We start from the raw sequence: 16,428 nt of genomic DNA on the forward strand, positions 1-16,428 counted from the left end.
GAGAAGAAGAGACGTGTGTGACTGATATAAAGGCAGAAGATATAGAGGGAGAAGAAGAGACGTATGTGACTGATATAAAGGCAGAAGATACAAAGGGAGAAGAAGAGACGTATGTGACTGATATAAAGGCAGAAGATACAGAGGGAGAAGAAGAGACGTATGTGACTGATATAAAGGCAGAAGATATAGAGGGAGAAGAAGAGACGTATGTGACTGATATAAAGGCAGAAGATATAGAGGGAGAAGAAGAGACGTATGTGACTGATATAAAGGCAGAAGATATAGAGGAAGAAGAAGAGACGTATGTGACTGATATAAATGCAGAAGATATAGAGGGAGAAGAAGAGACGTATGTGAGGGGTGATCAGCAGTGTAAGGAGGAGGAGATCCCTACAGATATCAGCACAGGTGAGTAATAAACACTTATTACAGAAGTCACATATTCTCATTGTTCAGTCACTACAACAATCTCTTATCCTACACCCTCCTCTGTCAGTGCAGACTAATGATGGAAATGTATCTGCCCAGTGGTGCAGTGGTGTAGTCTAGGACCATCAGCCCTGTTTTCAGTTGGGTGTTTATAAAACAACTCTTGTGGCTGGCCCCACCATTGGATACAATGGAGTGCCTATGCGCTACATTGTATCTTCAGTGCGCAGCCTGACTGACAGTTCAGGCACGCACAGCCAATCAGGAGAGTGCCGTGACGTGGCGCTCCCTGATTGGCTGAAGGGACCTTCTGTGACAGGAGTCACGGGGGGTCCCGCTTGACGGGAAAAGGGGTCCCATGTGTAAACATGGGACCCCTTTCAGTGCGTGGTCCGGGTAATGCGTTTTACTATTTTGCCAAGTACGTGGATTACAAACAGAAGAGGACCGATCTACACAGGATTGTTGTGAGTATAATTTTATTTACAGGTACCACGTGGATTCTACGTGGAGAAGGGGACCGACTCTTTGTGTCAACATAGGTAAGTATGTGTGTATGTCGGTGTGCATGTATGTAATAGAGTTGTACTGTCACGGTGTGTGTGTCCTGTTTTTATTTGGGTATTTTTTTGTAGTAGAACTACAGGTACCAGCGGGCCCGTTTCCCCCCCGCATGCTGGTACTTGTGGTTCTCCAAGTACCAGCTTGCGGGGGAGGCTTGCTTGGACTTATAGTTCTGCTACAAAAAACAATATTCTTTTTTTTAGACAAAAGGCTATCAGCCTCCCATCCGCCGCCCTTGGATGGGGGGGGACAGCCTCGGGCTTCACCCCTGGCCCTTGGGTGGCTGGAGGGCCGGGACCCCTTGATTTAAGGGGTCCCCACTCCTCCAGGGTACCCTGGCCAGGGGTGACTAGTTGGGGATTTAATGCCAGGGCCGCAGGGACCTATATAAAAGTGTCCCCCGGCTGTGGCATTATCTCTCTGACTAGTGGAGCCCGGTGCTGGTGTTAAAAATATGGGGGACCCCTATGCTTTTTGTCCCCCGTATTTTTGGCACCAGGACCAGGTGCAGAGCCCTGTGCTGGTTGTTAAAATAAGGGGGATCCCCTGACAATTTTTCCCCTGTATTTTTACAACCATGACCGGCTCAAAGAGCCCGAGGCTGGTTGTGCTTAGGAGGGGGGACCCCACGCAATTTTTTTCTGAATTTTTACCACTTTAAAAACTGATTTAAGGTACACAATGAAGCCCTGCACGGATCTCACAGATCCGGCCGGGATTTCTTGTGTTTTGTCAGGCAGTGTTTTACTCATCACTCCCGTAAAACACTGCCTGACATTACGAATCACATCGACATCGGAAAAAACGAATGAGGAAAACTCGGTAGCTTAGTAAATGACCGTATCAGAATTCAAAATTTGCAGCAAAATGCACCCGATACCATTCGAGATCAAACACCCTTAAAAACGGCTAAAACACGAATATTAGTAAATAAGCCCCCTGGTGGCTACAGATGTCATACTTAGAGAAAGGACATCCTTTTTTGGATTCTGGATTGGGTGGTCCTCACATCTTCAAGGTCGGTGTACTCCAGACAAAAGTTGCTTGCCAATCAACGTCCTGGAACTTCGGGCACTCTACAGCGCTTTCTTTCAGGCTCAGGATCTCCTCCAAGGCAGGCCTGTTCAGATTCAGTTCGACAATGTCACTGCAGTTGTCTATCTAGACCACCAAGGGGGCACTCTCAGCCATCTGGCTATGGCAAAGGTGGAGCGCACGCTCCAGTGGCCTGAGACTCACCTTCCAGCCATCTCAGCTGTGTTTCTACCAGGAATCCTCAACTGGGGAGCAGACTTCCTCAGTCGGCAGAATGTCCACAGCAGCGAATGGGCTCTGCACCCTGAAGTGTTCCAGAACCTGGTAAACAGATGGGGTCTGCCGGATGTAGACCTCATGAACTTGCATCACAATCACAAGGTCCCAATCTATAGATCCAGGACCAAAGATCCGCAGGCAGCATTCGTGGACATTTTATCAGTACGGTGGACCTTCCTTCAGGGATACCTGTTTTCTCCAGTATCGCTGTTACCCAGATTTCATTGCAAGTTTAAACGTGAAGGAAGCCCCATTATACTGATTACTCCCATATGGCCTAGGCACCATTGGTCCGCTGATCTGCAAAATGTATCCATAGACATGCCATTCCTACTGCCACAGCGAGCAGACTTGTTGTCTCGGGGTCCCTGTCTGCATCGGAACCTGGCTCGACTGTCTTTGATGGCTTTGCTCATGAGTCATCAGTCTTCAGAGCTATGGGGTTCTCGGATGCAGTGATATAGACCATTTGCGTCTTCAACCCGCATCTATTACCTGATTTGACATGCTTATTTTCAGTGGTGTGCGCCTAGGCGCTATGACCCTCCTACCTTTTTAGGGTCTCCAAGGTACTGGCCTTTCTACAAGCAGGGTTAGACCTTGGTCTTTGCCTAGCATTCCTGAAAGTACAAGTTTCTGCACTATCAGTGTGGTTTCAATGACAGATTGCTCCACTACAAGATGGGCGTACCTTTTTTCAAGGAATACTCCATATCCAGCCTCCCTTTGTACATCCAGTGGCCCCTGGGATTTATCCCTTGTCTGGCAAGCTCTTAAGACTTCCCCATTTGAGCCTTCAGAGTCAGTGGACCTTAAGTGGCTGTCTGTAAAGGTGTTATATCTCCTGGCTATTGCCTCTATGAGAATGGTGTCTGATTTAGGAGTGCTTTCCTGTCCTTCGTTTCTGATCTTCCATCAAGATAGGGCAGTTCTCCAGACCAAGGTGAGGCACCTTCCTAAGTTGGTGTCCAAGTTTCATCTAAATACAGAGATAGTGGTTCCAGCCTTTTAGTCCTTGTTATGCACACCAGTGCCAGCAGGAATGTACTGATGTCTGAACGGAGAGGGATGCAAAACAAATGAACTCACAGACAGACTGGGGAATATGACATTACATACACAGAAGGTGATAGAGTAACAAAATAAACACAAAGTGAACATAGAAGCCCAAAGGCTAAGAAACTTGGTGTCTCCCTAGTATTAGGAATGCTCAGATGGAAAGAAGCGAGATGTTGTGATTTAATACGTAGAGAACCCAAAATGCTGTTGCTAAGGGTAACAGCAAAACCCTAAAGGGTTACCAACGGGTGTGGCAGTAAACTCCTTGGTCAGAGATGGAATAATAGACACAAGGAGAGTCTCCACAATCCTAGTCCTCACTTGCAGTGCACCGGTTCAGCTTACTGCCACTAAACTGACACCTGGACACCTTGCACAGTGAGAAACGATTTTGGCAGGCAAGTCTGAGAATACAGCCGCAAACTTGCTAGGTTCACAGAATAGCAAAAGAACCCCAGCAGGTTAAACGACTGACTCCAGTCTTACTGCTAGGTCTGGATTGGCAGAGTGTAGTACCAAATCCCAAGGCCTATTTGCAGTAAGCAACAAGCAAATACAAAGTTACACAGTACTAGCTAACTTTCAGGAACTGACTAACCAACAAAGATTCAGCTGTATCTGCCTAACCTGAGAAGAGGGTTTATATAGCAGGTGCTGTCCACGCCCCACTCAGACCTCACAGACTGTGAGCACAAAAACCAGCACCGGATCCCCTGCCGTGCCGAACCTGTAACCACTGCACAGCAAAAGACCCGAACCGGAGTATCAGCTGCGCTCAGGTTACTCCGCTAGCACTTGCCTCCCGGTTGCCATGACGACGTGGCAGCACAGGGCAGGAGACCCTAACAGTCCTATTGGCTGGTGAGGCCTTGGAGGTGGTTAATAAGGATTTATGTGGAAAGTACCAGAGTGATTAGGAAAACGGATTCTCTATTTGTCCTGTATGGATTCTATCAGCAAGGTTGGCCAGCTAGTAAACAAACGCTGTCCAGGTGGCTTTGCATGACTATTGCAGAGGCTTACATTCAAGCTGATCTTCCTGTTCCGGTCTCTGCTCATTCAATACGTTCAGCAGGTCCCTCATGGGTGGCTCGCTGAGGTGCTACTGCTGAACAACTCTGCACGACAGCTACGTTGTCTTCTATTAACACGTTCCTGAGGTTTTTATGCCTTTTGATACCTTTGCCTCTCAGGAAGCTTCCTTAGGGCGTCGGATTCTCCTGTCTACTCAGGAGCGTCCCCACTCTTAGGGGAAACTGCTTTAGGACATCCCCAATGTAAGGACTGTGGATCACTATGGATCCTGATGAAGAAAACAAGAGTTTTGTTAGACTTACCATGGTGAACTCTTTTTCTTCGAGGTCCATAGGATCCACAGTGCGCCCACCCTGACACACCTGTCTTGGGGAAATACTTTTCTCTTACGTCCTAGAGGATACTGTGTGTGTGTGTGTGTGTGTGTGTGTGTGTGTGTGTGTGTGTGTCCCTTTCACAATCATGTCCAGGGACTGTATCTCTTGTACTGCAGTATGTCTCTCATCCCCTGAGGACTCACTACCCTGCACCCAAGATAGTGCTCCCTCTCAAGCTAGTGGGGCTGAACCCCCGTGGTTGGCTTCTATTAAAAGGATGATTTCTAATATTTGCACTAAGCTATCTCATAGTGAAAGGGAGACACAATTCTTAAGGCAGTCTATGGATAACCTGATCAACAAAGATTCAGCTCCCATACCTGTGTCTCAATCCCTCGCCATTTGCCTACAAAAGTGTACTCTGGCCCAAGTCATGCAGGGTGACACTGATCCGGATCCGGATAATATGGATGCCAGTGGGGGGGGGGGTGCTGCCTGTCACAGGGTATCCAGGCCCTCATAGAGGCGGTTAGAACTGTCTTACATATTCCTGTCAGGGCAGAGGAAGTAATTGAGGAATATTACTTTAATACAAAAAAAGAAATCCTCAGCTACTTTTCCGGCTTCAAAGGCGTTAAATGTCCTCTTTGAAGAAGCTTGGGTGAACCCTGACCAAAAATGTCAGATCCCAAAAAGGTTAATTTCTTCCTTCCCCTTTACTTTGGAGGATAGAAAAAAAAGGAAAAACCCATCGATAGTGGACGCATCTGTGTCCAGGTTGTTGCGAAAGATAATCTTACCGGTTCCCGGGGCGGCGTCCTTAAAGGATGCGGCTGACCGTAAGGTTGAGACCACTCTCAAATCTATATACTCGTTGGCTGGGGTAGCCCAGAGACCCAATAATGCTTGTGCATGAATCACTACGGCAATTGCAAGATGGTCTGATAATCTAATTGAAGATTTAGATTCACTAACCAGGGATGACATTATTTTACTCCTACAGCACATCCAAGATGCTGCTAACTTCATGGTGGAGACCATAAAAGAAATTGGTTTACTCAACGCATGCACCACTGCCATGGCAGTGTCAGCACGCAGGGAATTGTGGCTTCGCTCTTGGACTGCGGATGCAGATTCTAGAAAAGGCGTGGAGAGCCTACCATTCACGGGTGAGGCTCTGTTTGGAGATGAACTAGATACTTGGATATCTAAGGCCACTGCGGGTAAGTCTACATACCTTCCTTCTGCAGCTCCCCAGCTAGGAAAACCTACTCTGCTCCGACTTTGCAGTTCTTTTGGACAGCTAAATTTAAAAACAAGTCCAAGGGTTCTTCTACAGCCTTCAGAGGCGGTAAAGGTAAACCCAGAATAGCCGTAGCTGCAGGTTCTCAGGAACAAACCTCTGGTACTGCTTCCTCAAAGCCTTCAGCATGACAGTGGACCACACTGCCTGGAAGACAGGCAGGTGGGAGCCCGGATACATTATTTCAGTCACATCTGGGCAACGTCATGCCTAGATCCCTAGGTGAATGATCTTATCGCACAGGGATACAGACTGGAATTTCAAGAACTACCACCTCCCAGATTCTTCAAATCCGGCTTACCAGCTTCTCCAGAAGCAAGTTTGACCTTACAGGCAGCAATTCAAAAACTGGTACAGACTCAGGTGATTGTTCCAGTTCCACCTCACCTAAAAAACAAGGGTTATGATTCCAAACTGTTTGTGGTGCCGAAACTGAACGGTCCGGTATGACCCATTTTAAACCTCAAGTCTCTGAACCCATATTTAAAGGTGTTCAAATTCAAGATGGAGTCTCTGAGAGCGGTGATCTCAGGTCTAGAGGATGGGGAATTCCTGATGTCTCTGGACATCAAGGATGCGTACCTTCATGTCCCGATTTGGCCGCCTCATCAGGCTTATCTCAGGTTTGCGTTACAGGAATGCCACTACCAGTTCCAGGCACTGCCATTTGGACTCTCTATGGCGCCACAGGTGTTCACCAAGGTGATGGCAGAGTTGATGTTGCTCCTCCACTTGCGGGGAGTGAACATAATACCGTACCTTGATGACCTGCTAATCAAAGCACCGTCCAGGGAGAAGTTGTTACACAGCATTGCCCTCTCAACGACGTTACTCCAGGATCACGGGTGGATTCTGAACCTGCCAAAATCTCACCTGGAACCAACACGGAGGATTTAGTTCCTGGGAATGATACTGGATACAGAGGCGCGGAGGGTATTCCTCCCAATGGAAAAGGCATTGGTGATCCAGTCGATTGTACGGGACGTTCTAAGGCCGACCCGGATTTCGGTGCACCTGTGCATTCGCCTCTTGGGGAAGATGGTGGCCCCTTACTGATCTCTGCAATATGGAATGTTTCACGTAAGGCCCTTCCAGCTGGATCTGTTGGACAAATGGTCCGGATCGCATCTCCACATGCACCAGATGATACGTCTGTCGCCAAGAGCCAGGATTTCTCTTCTGTGGTGGCTTCAGACTTCTCACCTAGCCGAAGACCGAAGGTTCAGGATTCAAAATTGGATTCTGCTACCCACAGACGCAAGCCTCTGTTGTTGGGGAGCAGTCACCCAAGGGGAACAGTTCCAAGCAAAATGGTCAAGTCAAGAATCTATTCTTCCGGTGAACATTCTGGAACTTGGGGCCGTATACAACGCCCTTCTACAGGCATCCCATCTTCTTCAAGATCAGGCCATACAAGTTCAGTCGGACAATGTTACGGCAGTAGCATACATAAACCGACAAGGCGGAACGAAAAGCAGAACTGCAATGTTAAAGGTAAAAAGGATTCTCCTCTGGGCATGAAGATATGCGGTGGCGTTGTTGGCAATCTTCATTCCGGGAGTGGACAACTGGGAAGCGAACTCCCACGGCAGACATGACCTCCATCCAGGAGAGTGGGGCCTTCACCCGCAGGTGTTCGAGTCCCTGGCACTTCGGTGGGGAATTCCCCAAATCGACAAGAGGGCCTCTCATCTCAACAAGAAGCTTAAGCGATATTGTTCCAGGTTGAGAGACCCGCAAGCAGTGGCTAGCGGACTCTCTGGTGACTCAGTGGGTCTACCAGATGGTCTACTTGTTTCCACCACTTCCGTTAATCCCAAGGATTCTCAAAAGAATAAAAAGGGAAAAGGTTCAAGCAATTCTTATTGCTCTGGACTGGCCAAGAAGGGCCTGATACGCGGATCTACTGGAGTTGCTCCTGGAGGACCTGTGGCCTCTTCCTCTTCGAGAGGATCTTCTACATTCGTCTATCAAGACTTACCGCGGCTAAGTTTGACGGCATGGAGGTTGAGCGTCAAATTCTAGCCCAGAAAGGGATTCCGGATAAGGTTATTCCAACCTTGATCCAAGCCAGAAAGGGGGTAACGGCTAAACATTACCACCGTATTTGGAAGAAATAAGTCTCTTGGTGTGAGAACAGGAAAATTCCTGTGATGGAATTTAAGCTGGGACGATTTCTCCTTTTTCTGCAGGCAGGAGTGGATGTGGGCCTCCGTTTGGGCTCCTTGAAAGTCCAGATTTCGGCCTTGTCCATTTTCTTTCAGAAGAAATTGGCATCTCTTCCTGAGGTTTAGACTTTTTTGAAGGGTGTTCTGCACATCCAACCACCCTTTGTGCCTCCTATGGCACCTTTGGATCTCAACGTGGTGTTGCAGTTCCTCCAATCGGATTGGTTTGAGCCTTTACAGGCAGCGGACGTTAAGTTTCTTACGTGGCAGACAGTTACACTGTTGGCCCTGGCTTCGGCCAGGCGCGTGTCGGAACTGGCGACATTGTCTCACAAGAGCCCCTACTTGATTTTTCATGAGGATCGCGCTGAGCTCAGAACTCGTTAGCAGTTCCTTCCTAAGGTGGTGTCTGCATTTCACATCAACCAGCCTGTTGTGGTTACGGTGATTACCAACACCTCTGCTTCTTCAAAGTCCTTAGATGTTGTGAGGGCTTTGAAAGTTTTTGTGAAGCGGACGGCTTGTCACAGAAAATCTGACTTGCTGTTTGTTTTCCATGATCCCAATAAAATTGGGTGCCCTGCTTCAAAGCAGTCTATTGATCGCAGGATCAGGCTTACTATCCAGCATGCTTATTCTACGGCAGGCTTGCCGGTGCCGAAATCGGTTCAGGCCCACTCTACTTGGTTGGTGGTTTCTTCCTAGGCAGCTGCCACGGGTGTCTCTGCTTTACAGCTTTGATGAGCGGCTACTTGGTCAGGGTCGAACACGTTTGCTAAGTTCTACAAGTGCGATGCTTTGGCCGCTGATGACCTTCAGTTTGATCAATCAGTTCTGCAGGAACCTCCGCACTCTCCCACCCGTTTTGGGAGCTTTGGTGCATCCCCATGGTACTAAATGGACCCCAGTATCCTCTAGGATGTAAGAGAAAATAGGATTGTAATTACCTACCGGTAAATCCTTTTCTCGTAGTGCGTAGAGGATGCTGGGCACCCGCCCGGTGCTTCGTTTTTCTGCACTGTTACTTGGTAAAGTATTATTGTTGGTTCAGCCATTGCTGTTCCTTTTCAAGTTTGGTTAGCTTGGCTTTCCTCTTGGTTGTGTGTGCTGGTTTGAATCTCACTACTGGAATATACAAAAAGAAGAAGCAGGAACTAGCGCTGCATAGTACACATAAATCTGGAGGTGATCCTTTGTAGTTTCTGTGGGATCCACTACTTTATCTCTCTGTGGAATTACACTTACAGCTAATTTCTATCACGCGTGTCCATAAAGGTATCTTTATATCTGAAACAATGTGCTGTCCCCACACAAATAAAAACGGTACACACTTACAGGATATTTCTGTCTTGCGTGTCCATAAAGGTATCTTTTACTGCATGAAGATATTCAGTAGCGGAAAGGCCCCCAAAAGACTTCACATGATATATAGGTATGCAGGACAACTTACATTAGCTTCCTTTCCCGTGTGCCCATAAAGATATCTTTTATCTGGTACGTCGTCCCAAAGAAGGATTCAGCAAGATGATTTCCACAAGAGAAAGTTGTGGAAATCATCTTGCTAAATTAAAGTGTTAAAAATCTCAAAAAAAATTTGCGTGGAGTCCCCCCTCCTAAGCATAACCAGCCTCGTGCTCTTTGAGCTGGTCCTGGTTGTAAAAATACGGGGGGGAAATTGACAGGGGTTTCCCCCCATATTTTAACAACCAGCACAGGGCTCTGCGCCTGGTCCTGGTGCAAAAAATACCGGGGACAAAAAGCGTAGGGGTCCCCTGTATTTTTAACACGAGCACCGGGCTCCACTAGTCAGAGAGATAATGCCACAGCCGGGGGACACTTTTATATTGGTCCCTGCGGTCCTGGCATTAAATCCCCAACTAGTCACCCCTGGCCGGGGTACCTTGGAGGAGTGGGGGCCCCTTAAATCAAGGGGACCCCCCCCTCCAGCCACCCAAGGGCCAGGGGTGAAGCCTGAGGCCCCCCCCCCCATCCAAGGGCGGCGGATGGGAGGCTGATAGCCTTTTGTCTAAAAAAAAGAATATTGTTTTTTGTAGCAGAACTATAAGTCCCAGCAAGCCTCCACCGCAAGCTGGTATTTGGAGAACCACAAGTACCAGCATGCGGGGGGGGGGGAGGGCACACTGGTACCTGTAGTTCTACTACAAAAAAATACCCAAATAAAAAAAACCCCACACACACCTTGATAGTAAAATTTGATTAAACATACATTACACATTACATTCATACATACTTACCTATGTTGACATGAAGCAGTCGGTCCTCGTCTCCAGTAGAATCCCGGGGTACCTGTAAATAAAATTATACTCACAAAAAATCCTGTGTAGATCGGTCCTCTTTAAGTTTGTAATCCAGGGACTTGGCAAAATAAAAAAAACGGATTACCCGAACCACGCACTGGCGGGACCCCCGTGACTGCTGTCAAAGAGGGTCCCTTCAGCCAATCAGGGAGCGCCACGTCATGGCACTCTACTGAGCTGTCAGTCAGGCTGCGCACTGTAGATACAATGTAGCGCATAGGCGCTCCGTTGTATCCAATGGTGGGAACTTTGCGGTCTGCGGTCGACCGCGAGGTTAAGTGGGGTCACTCTTGTGGTTGGCCCCACTTAAGCTTGCGGTTCCTGTAAATTCTTGGGCTGTCTTGCATGAACTGCACGTTTGAGATCTCCCCAGAGTGGCTCAATGATATTGAGGTCAGGAGACTGAGATGGCCACTCCAGAAGCTTAACTTTATTCTGCTGTAGCCAATGACAGGTCGACTTGGCCTTGTGTTTTGGATCATTGTCATGTTGGAACGTTCAAGTATGTCCCATGCGCAGCTTCCGGGCTGATGAGTGCAAAATGTTACTCCAGTATTTTCTGATAACATGCTGCATTCATCTTGCCATCAATTTTGACCAAGTTTCCAGTGCCTTTGTAGCTCACACATCCCCAAAATATCAGTGATCCACCTCCGTGTTTCACAGTAGGAATGGTGTACCTTTCATCATAGGTCTTGTGGACTCCTCTCCAAACGTAACGTTTATGGTTGTGGCCAAAAAGTTCAATTTCTCCTTCGTCCTAGAGGATGCTGGGGACTCCAAAAGGACCATGGGGTATAGACGGATCCGCAGGAGACATGGGCACACTATAAGACCTTGAATGGGTGTGAACTGGCTCCTCCCTCTATGCCCCTCCCCCAGACCCCAGTTAGATTCTGTGCCCAGAGGAGACTGGTCACACTATAGGGGAGCTCTCCTGGGTTTCTCTAAAAGACTTTGGTTAGATTTATTTTTTTCAGGGAGCACTGCTGGCTGCATCGTGGGACTGAGGGTAGAGAAGCAGACCTACCTCTGTGAGACTGATAGGCTCTGCTTCTTAGGCTACTGGACACCATTAGCTCCAGAGGGTCCGATCACTTGGGTCGCCTAGCTGCTCGTTCCCGGAGCCGCGCTGCCGTCCCCCTCACAGAGCCAGAAGATCGAAGACAGGTGAGTAACCAAAGCAAAGAAGACATCTGAAGGCGACAAGGACTTCAGTCTTCCTGAGGTACCGCGCAGCGGTCACGCTGCACGCCATTGCTCCCGCACACACAGGCACTGCATGGGTGTGCGCCCTGGGCTGCAATATAAACCTCTTTTGGGCAATATCTGGCTAAAATAAAGTGCATAGGCACTGTTTTGAGACCCCCGCCAGTATTATTATAGCGGGACCGAAGCGCGCCTTGTAGGGGGCAGGGCTTCCTCCTCAGCTCTGACCAGCGCCATCTTCTCTCTACAGCTTGCTGCAGAGACGCTGCTCCTGGCCCTTCACTGCTGTCACAAGTAACAGGGTGCTAAAAATGAAGGGGGGGGGGCACATAATTTGGTGATTGGTTGTATTATATTACAAGCGCTTATAGGTCTGGGGCATTGTGCTTTTCAGACAGGTGTGGCGCTGGGCGTGAGCTGGCAAACTCCTTCTCTGTCTCTCTGAAAGGCCTTATTGTGGGTGTGTCCCCTTTAGCCCAGTGTGTGTGGGGGTGTCGGTACGTGTGTCGACATGGCAGAAACTGAATGCTCTTCCCAGGAGGAGGTTAGTGTGAGAGCTGAACAAAATGAAGGAGCGACTCTGTCGGCACCGCCGACTGCTGATTGGGTTGATATGTGGAATGTGTTGAATACCAGTCTGGCTTTGTTGCATAAGAGGTTGGACAAATCTGAGTCTCAGAACCAAGCATGGAGGCAATCCATGGGAGACGTGGTACCACACTCTCAGGCCCCCTCGGGGTGCCAAAAACGTTCATTTACCCAGATAGCAGACACTGATACCGACACGGATTCTGATTCCAGTGTCGAATATAATGATGTGAAGTAACATCCTAAGGTGGCTAAGAGTATTCAGTACATGATTGTGGCTATAAAAGACGTGTTACATATTACGGAAGATCCCGCTGTCCCTGAGACAAGGGTCTGTGTGTATAAGGGGAAGAAACCGGAGGTTACATTCCCTCCCTCTCATGAACTGAATGCTCTTTTTGAAAAAGCCTGGGAAACGCTAGACAAGAGGTGGCACATTCCCAGGGGAATTGCTATGGGATACCCGTTTCCTTCTCAGGATAGGGTTGAGTGGGAGGCCACACCCACGGTAAACAAAGCTCTAGCGCGCTTATCCAAGAAAGTGGCGCTACCATCTCCTGAAATGGCGACCCTTAAAGATCCTGCTGATCGGAGGCAGGAAGCTACCTTGAAATCTATTTATGTCACGACAGGTACACTCCTCAGACCGGCTGTCGCTTCGGCGTGGGTGAGTAATGCGATTGAAAAGTGGGCGGATAACTTGTCATCGGACATAGACACCCTGGATCGAGATAGCGTGCTGTTGACTCTGGGTCACATCAGGGATGCTGCAGTCTATTTAAAAGAGACGGCGAGAGATATTGGCCTCTTGGGATCAAGGGCCAATGCCATGGCAGTCTCGGCTACAAGGGCGTTGTGGACTCATCAATGGAATGGTGATGCTGATTCTAAGAAGGCTATGGAGGCTCTGCCCTATAAGGGTGGGGTTTTGTTTGGTGAAGGCCTTGCGGACCTGGTTTCTACAACTACCGCGGGTAAGTCCTCTTTTCTGCCTTTTGTTCCTCCACAGCAAAAGAAAACGCCTGCATATCAATTGCAGTCCTTTCGGTCGCAGAAATTCCGGAAAGGACGTGGGTCATCCTTCCTTGCGGAAAGAGATAAGAGGAAAAATATCGCCGGCTGTGGCAAGCTCCCAGGAGCAGAAGTCCTCCCCGGCTTCTGCCAAATCCACCGCATGACGCTGGGGCTCCCCTGCGGGAGTCCGCATCGGTGGGAGCGCGTCTTCAACTCTTCAGTCAGGTCTTGCTTCTCTCGGGCCTGGATTCTTGGGTACTGGAAATTGTGACCCAAGGTTACAAGCTGGAGTTTCAATTCGTTCCCCCATGCTAATTTTTCAAATCGGCCTTGCCAGCTTCTTTTCCGGAAAGAGAGGTAGTGTGTGCGGCAATACAAAAGCTGTGTCAGCAGCGGATCATTGTTGAGGTTCCCCCGTCACAGCGAGGAGAAGGGTTTTATTCAAGCCTGTTTGTGGTCCCGAAGCCGGACGGCTCGGTCAGACCAATTCTGAATTTAAAATCCCTCAATGTGTATTTGAAAAGTTTCAAATTCAAGATGGAGTCTCTCCGAGCGGTGATCTCTAGTCTGAAGGGGGGGGGGGATTTTATGGTGTCAGTCGACATAATGGATGCTTATGTGCATGTCCCCATTTATCCTCCTCATCAGGCGTACCTGAGGTTCACTGTTCAGGATTGTCACGACCAATTTCAGACGTTGCCGTTTGGTCTTTCCATGGCCCCGAGGATTTTCACCAAGGTAATGGTGGAAATGATGGTACTCCTGCGCAAGCAAGGGGTCACAATTATCCCGTACTTGGACGATCTCCTGATAAAGGTGAGATCACAGGAGCAGTTGCTAAAAAGCCTTGCGCTCTCCCTGCAGGTGCTGCAACAGCATGGCTGGCTCCTAAATTTGCCAAAGTCACAGTTTATTCCGACAGCTCAGCTGTCGTTTTTGGGCATGATCCTGGACACGGAACGGCAGAGGATTTTCTCCCGTTAGAAAAAGCTCAGGAAATCCAGAACATGGTCAAGGAACTTCTGAAACCGCCAAGAGTGTTGATTCATCAATGCACTCGAGTGCTGGGGAAAATGGTGGCGGCCTACGAGGCCATTCTGTTTGGCAGGTTCCATGCAAGAACGTTTCAGTGGGACCTACTGGACAAGTGGTCAGGGTCCCATCTACAGATGCACCGGAAAATAACTCTGTCGCCCAGGACCAGGGTTTCTCTCCTGTGGTGGCTCCAAAGTTCTCACCTTCTAGAAGGTCGCAGGTTCGGCATCCAAGATTGGATTCTGGTGACCACGGACGCGAGTCTCCGAGGTTGGGGAGCAGTCACACAGGGAAAAAATTTCCAGGGAAAATGGTCAAGCCAGGAGGCTTGTCTGCACATAAACATTCTGGAATTAAGGGCAATTTACAACAGCCTGCTACAAGCGGAACATCTTCTTCGCGACCTGCACGTCCTGATTCAGTCGGACAACATAACAGCCGTGGCGCACATAAAACGCCAGGGTGGGATGAAGAGCAGAGCGGCGATGACGGAGGCCACCAGGATCCTTCGCTGGGCGGAAAAGCATGCAAGCGCTCTGTCAGCGGTCTTCATTCCAGGCGTGGACAGCTGGGAAGCAGACTTCCTCAGCAGACACGATCTCCATCCAGGAGAGTGTGGTCTTCATCAAGAGGTCTTTGCAGAAGTGACAAGTTGTTGGGGACTTCCTCAAATAGACATGATGGCGTCGCGCCTCATCAAGAAGCTGCCGACATATTGTTCCAGTTCGAGGGACCCTCAAGCAGTAGCGGTAGACGCTCTGGTGACACCGTGGGTGTTTCAGTCAGTCTTTGTGTTCCCTCCACTTCCACTCATCCCAAAGGTGATAAGGATCATAAGAAGTACAAGGGTCCAGGCAATACTCGTTGTTCCAGATTGCCCACGGAGGGCCTGGTATCCGGATCTTCAGGAATTACTCACAGGAGATCCCTGGCCTCTTCCTCTAAGACAGGATCTGTTACAGCAGGGACCATGCATGTTCCAGGACTTACCGCGGTTGCATTTGACGGCATGGCAGTTGAACGCCAAATCCTAGCCAGAAAGGGTATTCCCGGGGAAGTCATCCCCACTCTACTTAAGGCTAGAAAGAAGGTAACGGCGAAGCATTATCACCTTATTTGGAGAAAATATGTGTCTTGGTGTGAATCCAAGAAGGCTCCTACGGAAGAATTTCAGCTGGGTCGGTTCCTCCATTTATTGCAAGCGGGTGTGGATACGGGCCTGAAGTTAGGCTCCATTAAAGTGCAGGTTTCAGGATTATCAATTTTCTTTCAAAGGGAATTGGCTTTGCTTCCAGAAGTACAGACCTTTGTGAAAGGCGTGCTGCACATCCAACCTCCATTTGTGCCCCCAGTGGCACCGTGGGACCTTAACGTGGTGTTACAGTTCCTTACGTCACATTGGTTTGAACCTTTACAAAGGGTTGAGTTGAAATTTCTCACTTGGAAAGTGGTCATGCTATTGGCCTTGGCATCCGCAAGGCGGGTGTCCGAATTGGCGGTTTTGTCTCACAAAAGCCCCTATCTGATTTTTCATGAGGATAGAGTGGAGTTGAGTACTCGTTAACAATTTCTAGCAAAGGTGGTTTCTTCATTTCACATGAACCAACCTATTGTGGTGCCTGTGGCTACTGAAGCGTTGGCTAATTCAAAGTCCCTTGATGTGGTCAGAGCTTTGAAAATTTATGTAGCCAGAACGGCTCGGGTGAGGAAAACAGAGGCTCTGTTTGTCCTGTATGTGGCCAGGAGCTACTCAGAAACTGCTAAGAAATTTCTATTCGCAATTATGCTAATCTTTCATTCGCTATTCTGCTAAGCTAAGATACCCTCCCAGTGGGAGGCGGCCTAGCGTGTGCAATGCTGCAAAAAGCAGTTAGCGAGCGAACAACTCGGAATCACCCCCATAGTTATTGTTTAAGTTACACAAAGGTTGTGTTTGGTAAAAGTCAGTGTTAGGATCTCCTGCTCTGTGCTGCCACGTCACCATGGCAACCGGGAGGCAAGTGTTAGTGAAGTAACCTGAGCGCAGCTGATACTCCGGTCCGAGTTTTTACTGTGCAGTGGTTACAGGCTCTGTG

At 48.7% G+C, this 16,428-nt stretch overlaps 1 protein-coding gene across 1 annotated transcript in view; it reads left to right on the forward strand.

The window, feature by feature from the left end:
- The first annotated feature begins 332 nt into the window (after nt 1-332).
- Nucleotides 333-16,428, forward strand: part of LOC134984586 (zinc finger protein 260-like) — a 42,009-nt gene continuing 25,913 nt past the window's right edge. Inside the window, exon 1 of the mRNA XM_063950137.1 lies at nt 333-408. The gene's annotated coding sequence lies outside the window, so the exon portion shown is untranslated. The remainder of the gene's footprint in view (nt 409-16,428) is intronic.

The sequence above is a fragment of the Pseudophryne corroboree genome (genome assembly GCF_028390025.1).
Source record: "Pseudophryne corroboree isolate aPseCor3 chromosome 3 unlocalized genomic scaffold, aPseCor3.hap2 SUPER_3_unloc_68, whole genome shotgun sequence".
NCBI classification, from domain to species: Eukaryota; Metazoa; Chordata; class Amphibia; order Anura; family Myobatrachidae; genus Pseudophryne; species Pseudophryne corroboree.